Source organism: Drosophila obscura, unplaced genomic scaffold (genome assembly GCF_018151105.1).
Source record: "Drosophila obscura isolate BZ-5 IFL unplaced genomic scaffold, ASM1815110v1 contig_186, whole genome shotgun sequence".
Taxonomy (NCBI): domain Eukaryota; kingdom Metazoa; phylum Arthropoda; class Insecta; order Diptera; family Drosophilidae; genus Drosophila; species Drosophila obscura.
In genome coordinates this window covers 5,239,737-5,248,701 of record NW_024542774.1, presented here as the reverse complement: position 1 = coordinate 5,248,701, position 8,965 = coordinate 5,239,737, and the positions used below count along the sequence as shown (strand labels likewise).

General features: G+C 45.0%; 1 long non-coding RNA gene across 1 annotated transcript; it reads right to left on the bottom strand.

Annotated features, from left to right (window-relative positions):
* Window positions 1–7,133: 7,133 nt before the first annotated feature.
* LOC111080060 lies at window positions 7,134–7,642 on the bottom strand. The gene is made up of 2 exons (XR_002608427.1): window positions 7,427–7,642; window positions 7,134–7,366 (listed from the first exon to the last, which is right to left on the bottom strand). It is a non-coding gene; the product is annotated as an uncharacterized LOC111080060 (long non-coding RNA).
* Between the last annotated feature and the right edge of the window lie 1,323 nt (window positions 7,643–8,965).

The following is an 8,965-nucleotide window of genomic DNA, read 5'->3' as shown; positions in this document are numbered from 1 at the left end:
AAGGATGGGTCTAAGGAGCAAGGATAAACTTTACCTGAAGGATAATGAAGTGGATCTGGGCATGGGCATGGGGATGGGGATGGGAGGCAGAGAGAACACCTGCCTAACAACCACACAAACAGACAAACAGACAGCCCACCCGGCCAGACACAGACGGAATAAAGGTAATAAAAATCGTATAAATAACCAAAGCTAAAGACAACAACATGCAGCAATGAGACTTACAGGGTGCTTGATACATTAAAGGGCGTGGGCGTGGGTGGAGGGTTATGGTATGGCGGGAGAGGGTAGCTCGTTAATTTGCAATAAAATCCGATTATAACCACAAAAATGCGGCCATACAAGATACATACAACGAATATATATTCGTTGGTACTTACGAGTGTTTCAAACCAAACCAAAGGAGAAACCCAAACGGTTGGCAACTTCCACCACCACCACCACCCGCTCACAGGTGGAAATAAAAAGCCCGGAAGTCAGAGCCAACTTGTATCAATAAGTACAGACGGCGAGAGGGTTGGAGCCAGCAAGGGGGATAGCTTACATTGATATTTAAGCCCCGCTATAAATAAGACGCCCTCGAGGCAGCCCAGCCAAAGCCCACAAATTATAGCCCGGTGCTGCCGCAACGGGGTGAGTTTTCTCTGGAAGCCAAGGGTTTTTTTTTTCTTCCAAGGAAGACCCAATTGAGATCGTATTCGAATTTGCATTGGGTACTTTCTCACACTCTCTTACCAGAGGGCAATGGGTCTGGCAGGGCAGCGCTCTACCCTTTTCACTTTCCCCGCAAATGATTTTTGCATCTTTGTATGCTGGAGATGGAAAAGATTGCGATATCTATCAAACGTTTATATCTCTTCACAAATTGGGTATTCCCTTCCATTCAAGCTCCTTCCTTATGGCAGAATCTTTCGTTAAACCCCCACAATGACGCGGCTTTAATTGAGACATTATTCAAAATTATCTGCCCGGGCCTCGCACTGCCTCGCACTGCATCGGGCTGGAAAGTTATGTCTTCAGTTAACATTCCGCCAACCCCATGAGCACCGCCCCCCATGGCCCGCCCGCCATCTAGCCCCCAAAACCTTTTCCACCCGCAGAACAAATAAAAGTGTAAACACTGATTTGGCACGCGCCTTCCTTAGCCGAAAATTTATGCATAAAAGAAGCAGCCCTGCCCCTGGCCCTGCCACTGCCACTGCCACAGCCAATGCCTCTTGTTTTGGCCCCCCCCCCACAACAACCCCGATGCGAGCAACTCCAACACGGTAATTACCTGAGTCCTTTCCCGGAGACTCACGCGTACCAAACCACGTGGGCGGCCACAACGAGACCGAACGAAGCGAGCCGAAACTGAAGCTAAAGTTGAAGGTGAGGCATAAACCCCGTTATGGGAATGTCTGGCAAAACTTTTCCTTTATCATTATTATCGGGGCAACATGCATATGAGTATGGCTCTGCCCCGGAGTCATGTCTGACTTGCTCAGCCCATCCCTGTTTGTGTGGAGGTGTTATGGCCGGCTCCCGCAAGGACTTAACCGCTTTTGTAATGCATAATTTTACGGGCCCTCATCCCGAGCCCGAGCCCGAACCCGAGGCAGAGATACATATGCATAAATAATTCGAGTAAAGTCAACGGTATATGTATATATTTTTTTCTCCTTTTTAAGTATGCGGAAAAATTCGTCTGTTGGCTTATTTTAAGCAAATTAAGTGTAATTATTCGCAAATTAACGCGTGAACGAGAGAGCGGGTGAGCGGGAGGACACATATTAATGTTTATTAAATGAACTGACTCTTGAAACTCCTTTTCTGCCCCTGCATCCGCCTCGCCCGCTTGGCCAGGGCCAGCGTCAGTTTATTGACTTGGCTTAGATCACTTTTGGGCAGAGCCGTGGAGGCATTTATAATAATTTCATAATTTCCACAAACAATTTCGCAACAATTTAGTTAATTTATAGTCAGGTCTGCGTTTGCCTTGGCCTCTGTCTCTGCCTCTGCAACGAAATAGCCGTTAAATGCACAAAGGACACGCAAAGTATCCAGACACAAAAAACCGAAACGCGCCCGGCTGCGAAGCCCTTCTTCAAAAGCCACTCCATTCCATTCCACTCTACTCCAATCCAATCCAATCCGGTGCCGTCCCGTCCAGGTCGTCGGACGACGGCAATCAGACTATAAACTTATAAATGTTGCAGACGCTTTTGCGGAGGCAGCCATACATATAGTAATTATAGCTATGGGCTATATTTGCGAACAAACTGAAGAGTTCGAGCCCAGTCGAGTCGACAGTCGGCTTTTGGGGGGGGGGCTGGCAGAAGCATCAGAAAAACCAGAAAGTTTCAGCGGAGTTTGTCGCTGGTTTGCTGTTCCAAACAAAGGACAGATAGAGCTGATAGAGTTGATGAAGAAGTAAGCCGAAAGGGTTCCGAGAGTCAGAGAAGTCGGAGCCGAGAGTGGGATGGAAACCGTTTATTAAGTCAGGCACTTTAAATTAAAGCATCTCTTTTCCTGCTAAATCATATCCCCAAATAAACGGGAGCCAAACGCAGTGAGGAATGCCATTTCCCATCCATTTTAGTTTAGTCTTTTTTAACATTGCCATGGGAAGTGTTGAAGTGCAAAGCCTGAGCCAGGAAATCATCGAATGATTGATATTATGAGAAAGAATCTTAATTGCCACAATTATATGTTTAACTTGGGAGATATTAGATGTTCCTGCTGGGGTTCATACTCGATGATTGCCTTGGCCTTTCAATCCAATATAATCTGCCTATAAATCTCTAGGCCACGCATTTAATTGCCCGCAACGAACAATTTCGTGGGCATTCCAGTCGCTTTTCATCAATAAGACCCGATAGACCCAGTCATATATCATCATCGACCGTCGCTGTGGCCGCCGCCGCAAGTGACGAATGCCAGCTCCTAAATAAATGACTCTGCGGTCGGAATGGAAATGAATTATGAAATATTTGCAGAGTTGGACTAATGAGGCAGCGTCAAGGCGAAAGCCAGAGCCCGAGTAAGAGCCAGAGTAAGAGTAGCTGTCACATTAGCACCTTCCTAGCGCGATGTAGACCCCAGATAAGCTAACGACAGCCCGGTCTGACCCCGGCTAACCCCTGTGGAGGAGAGTGGACAGGGACAGGGACAGGAACAGGGACAGGGCCGAAGCCAGCCCGGAGCGCCCTGAGCACACTTTTATTTTTCACAAATGGCACAAAAAACACTGACTGACAGGTATGGGGAGGGGGGTACCAGGGGGTAAATGATGTGATAAGGAGGAATATACACATTCGCATGTACAAATAAATCCACAAGTTGATGCTATTCTTGGGGCCGTCAAAAAAGGTCAAAAGCGCCCGGGGACATCATAAGAGAAGGCTCCAGCGACGGCAAAACAATAACTGCAGGCAATTTCGGCTCTCGCAACTGTTTATTTGTCAAAGATTTTTCTCTTTTTGACATCTCGACTTCCAGCGGCGCGACCCGAACTGGAAAAGGAATCGAAACACGCGCCGCCTTTTCTTTGGGTCTCCGTCAGGTCCCGTCGCGTCCGGTCTGGTCCGGTCCGGTCCGGCTAAAAATGGGCAACCAACTGCGACAAGTGGGGATTCCTTTTCTTTGGGGCTGCTGCTGTCTCCGGGAGAGATGTCCGAAAATTGTTATCGATGTTTTTGTCATGTTTGCCTCAAATTAAAATCCCCAATAAACGGGGAAAACTGTCAGTTCGGCTCACCAATGTATTATTGTGTCCTGCTCCTGCATGCTAAGCAGGCAGGAATTGGGCCCTGTTCTCAGGGTCCTGGGCATCGCTTTTAATTGGCTCCCATGTTTTTGGACTGGAAAAGCCAAAGGCCCAGAAAATTTAAGATCAAACGTAAGCCAACCGACATCGAAGCCAATTCCTCGCAGCGCCAGGAAATGCGAAAAGCATCTGCTACTCTGATCAAACGTCAAATGACAAATGATTTCCCCTGGAAATCAATAAAAAAAATAACTTTTATGAGAGCATTAAAATATATGTGACTTAGCAAACTTTTGAGCTGCCTTCGACGCATAATTAATTTATCTTATTTTGTGTTAATTTGTTTTGCACAAAAACAGACCATAATCCTCCCCTGCAACTCAATGAATGATTCATTGGGCTCCTCCCCCCTGCTGTAAGAGCCGGGCTATGACCACCAATTGGATTATAGCCATAAGTAGACAAGAACAAAAACTTTGGCAGTTTCCCACCTCACACCAGTCGCGGATATCTTGACAAAGACAAAAAAAAATATATAAATTGCCTTCGAGATTGCAGCTTCATTTACTAATTTCACTGGCTATCTGCTAATCGAGCGCAAAATAAGCAAAAACAAACGGCAGGCGACGGCGCGGGCATGGGAATGGGGATTGGGGATGGCTGTCTGGAGAATGGCAAAGGCCAGATCGGGTGGCCAGCAGAGTTATCTCAGAGCCAGGCCCGGGTCCAGACCGAAACTTGGAACGTTAATTATGCGAGGCAAGCTCTGTGTCTACGCACTTCTAACCGAATCGGGCGGCGATGCACATTAATTAGTTTTTATGATTATTGGCGGGCATTGAAATACAATACGAGATGGCAGGATGGGAGGATGGCAGGCAGACAAATTTACATAAGTCAAGTCCCGGCAGCGGCAGCGGCAGCAGCAGCAGCGGGCATATGTGTACGATGGTAGTGGAATTTGTCAATTTCTAATACCGGTTTATCGTACGGGGGCTTATTTACGGGCTCGCTCCGAGCGGAAGAAAACGACACGAGTCGTGGAGTTGGGGAAGCCTTTGGCTTTAGACGACAGCTGGCTGGTTCTCACAGACAATATGGCAAGGATGGGGCCCATAAATATGCAGAAGCTTGTTGTGTTGCCGGCAAATCCATTTGGCTAAATAAATGCCATGACTGACATAAATAAAGCACAATTAAATTAAGATAATCGTTCTGACTTTGCTGGCTACGCTCCGCCTCGTACGAAAATGAATTGTGCTCCTCCCAAGCCATCGCCGATCCACAATCCCCAATACCCCCAATCCCCCATTCACAATAGTTGGAACCGTAGGGGGGGCCTGCCTAATGTGTTCTCTCTCCCACACACTCGTAAACATAAAATCCACCCAGCAGCTTTAAATGCGCTACAAATTAATGGCAATCTTCCAGTCTGGCTGCCGATTCGGCCAAATCCAGCATCATCCCCGCCTAAGCTCCACTCTGCGACAATTGCCATGCACTTTGATTTGGCTTTGATTTTTGCTTAATTACTCTCGCCAGCCACTGTAGAATGCCAGCAGCCAATGCTGCTGTTGTGTCCCACTGTTGTGGCAGCCACTTCTGTTTGACTGTTTATTGCCCCCTTCGCTGTGGGTATGTGATAGGAAATTAAGAGTAGCATCACCATAAAATTCAGCTATGCATGGTTCTGGCTTTGGCTTTGGCTCCGGTCTCTGTCTCTGTCTCTCGGTCTGTCACTGGCTCGATTGCCACAGCAACCGCAGAAAAAATGCTCAACGAGAACCCGAAGCCGAATAAAATCTAATTACGTCAGACAGAGCTGGAGCTAGAGATTAATGTTTAACTTCCGCCAAGATAAAATTTGATTCATGCTTTTTGTGTTTTTGTTGTGTTTTCATTGTAGAAATTTAGCAAGAAGTGAAAGATAAATTACTTCTTTTCTTGCCCGTATTTGAAGAAGTGTTTCCCAATTAAAAGGGAATTTCTCCACATGTAATAGGTGCCCAAAAAAGAGACTTTAGACAGTTGACAATGTGGATTCCTATGTAGATTTTTCTTCTTTCTATTAAAGAGCTTCTTTCGAGACATAAACTCTGTGAACGCCAACATTAGAAATCGAAGACAGTGGAGGGAAAAGCACAGCCTCACTTTGAATAATAAATAAATGATCCATCAACTTCGTCGTTTCCAGTTTAAAGGTGATATGCTATCGCCCAGAAACAACACTTTCCGTGATTCGAAAGTGAAAAATATTCAAATAATTTTCACTTTATAAGAAGACAAAACATCGCAGTGACCTGCATATAAATTTCCCGTCGGCAGGGAGGCGGGGAAAAGTCTCAATCGACATTAGGCTCACACAAAATGAAAACATAATTCAGCTAAATAGATTTGCATAAAACATGGCGTTGCAGTCAAATAAATTTTCCCCTAGCCGAGAGCCGGGCGCAGATAACTCAATAATTTATATGCTTAACAAATGTAGATACAACGGCTGTGTTTATGTCCGAGGTAATTAATAAGAGCCGTGTTTCTGTTTGCCACTCGGTTACAATGCATTTGCCACACTCGGTTCGGCTGCTGGATACACATACCATATACATATACATATACATATGTTTAGATAGTTGCAACTGCACTTCACGCTGGCTGACATTTGGTATATCATGATTTGGCAAACGGGGCGCAACACCTTGTCGCCTCGCAGTTTCTGGTTCTGGCTGCTGTCTGAACTTTCGAATCTGACGTGCCGCAGTGCCACAAATTCGTATACAGCCGACACCTAAACGCTCTAGCACACACTTGCACGTCGCAGGGAGTCTTGTGTGGGTCACCAGTTCAGCATGTGACTTTGGTGGGGCAACTGGTTTGGTTAGGCTCCGATTTTGTACGAGTATTTCTCACTTTAAGGGGGCCCCATGGCCCATGGCCGATGGCCGATGCAGTCGCCAGTTATCTACATAATTAATGCATGTCTCGGGCCACACGAAACATGCAAACGACTGACATATTGACCCAATATCTAGGCAAAGGGCTTGACATTTGTGGAAACCCAGCTCGAAGAAAAGTCCCAAATACAAAACGCTAAACAACCGACCAACTGGGAACTGGGAACAAAACAACCAGCCAACGGAGCCGCAACATCGCGTGCCAAAAAGCCACAGACAGCGCTTTACTCGAATATTTATGCCCCTCTGCAAGCCAGCCAAATAATTAAAACGAACGAAAAACGGAGCTGCCAGAGGAGAAGAGACCCCAATAATTATGAACAGATATAATTCGTGGTGGCCCATCCGCGTCGAGTCACTGTGAAATGACAGAGATAGACAGAGACGGTCACAGACGCAGTCGCAGTCGGACTGGAAATACTTTCAAGCTGTGATTAATGATGGGTCGTGCAGATTCGAACAGAAATATATTTGTTTTAAATTTGTTATTCATTTATGTAAGCGAGCGGAGCGGCAGAGGAATACGACGAGTGTTACGTGGATTGCGGCTATAGAGTTTCGCCAGGAGAAGTTTCCTCTTCCTTTAGACATCTTCTGAGCCGCCTCCCACTTGCATTTGGGTCTCGTATCATCGCCATCATACTGAAGGGAATTATCAAAGCCCACACTAAAATCAGAATCAGAAATCAGCATGGAATCATAAATAATTCCAAACAAAATCTTCTACTTTTATTATATTGAAGAATTTATGGCATCCGAGAGGAACACAATTGATAATTGCTGTCGTCTGCTCTTTCTTTATTTTTATTCTATTCTCTGCTCTGTTCTTTTCTTTTTCTTTTGAGTTTCCTCAGCGAACTGGGAGAGCAATTAAAACGGTTCCATCAACATTTTCCCTAACGCTTTTTCCATCTCATCGCTTTTTATGATTTTGATTACGATTTCGGCGCCTCCCCGAACGACTGGCGTGGTTTAATCTTACCTCCATAAAAAATAAAGCATATTCCAAAGGGCCAAACTAAAAAACTCAATTTCAATTCGAAATCAATTTTTCAACAGAGTTGTTGGCCCGGCCCAGCCTTTGTGACACCTCAATAAAAATCAGAAATGTTGCCCTCTACCCACCGGGGAGGAAGCCGAACTTCATTCCAGTCCACTCCACTTCCCAAACGATCCGAGCCTCTGTTCAGTGTAGCTGGCGCCATTGGATGTGGATCCGCCAAGATGGGGCATGCATAAGTTAGGAGGAGATGGGTTAACAAAAAAACCACCAAATTGAAACAGAATTGACCCCCCGTGGTAGAAAAATTAAAATTTTATTTGTTTAGCAAGCGGCGTGACAGCAACAACAATAACAAAAACCAGAATAATAAACGGAGACAGGTACGGTACTCGGCGACCGACCCCGACAAATATTAATCAAATTCGTAATACAAACAGCACGACAAACAATATAACACTCTCGAAAGGTCCCTGAGCGCAAATCCAATTAATAAAATCAACATTGTTTGTATCTGCATCTGTGTATCAGTGTATCTGTTTCTGTTTCTGTATCTGTTTCGGCTATTCGGTTTCGTTCGCAGCTCGGATTTAAATATCACAAGTGGAAATCAGTTGCCCACGCTGAGAACGCACAGTTGACTACAGATTCTGTCCATTAATTCATTAAATTATGCTTTATGTAGTCCACACATTTGAGTCGAAACGAGTCGATCTTTTTCGGTAGAGTATTGTTGGCTGTGTTCAAGTGACAAGATACGGAATATATCTATATATCTATAGATTGATATCAGTACCTACCACTGGTTATAGTCTCTGCCATTCTCGAATTTATAAAGAGTATGCAATATTTATTCTTTTGTTTGCTTATTCCTCTGATATGATTTGGCTTTTTCCATATACAGCTGGCTACCAAATTTGGTTTAAATTGTTATCGCTAATTTTTATGTATCGCCTAATTATTTAAATCATTAAGTCAAACCAATTTTTTAGTGTCACCGGCGAAATTAACAAAATTGAGCCGGAATTTTTGATTAATTAAAGGAAGAGGCAAGAGACATATGCCACAGCACACACACACACAACACACAAATACCTACGCTCACATAGATAAATACATGCACAGGGGCACACCCACACCTGTGCTCCGAACTGGGAGCTGAATTCGTTGGGCAAAGTCGAGCGTTGCGGGTTAATTACCATGTCAAATTCAAACAAAAACAACAAAAGCCAGGCCAAGTACCAACACCAACATCCAACATCGTGA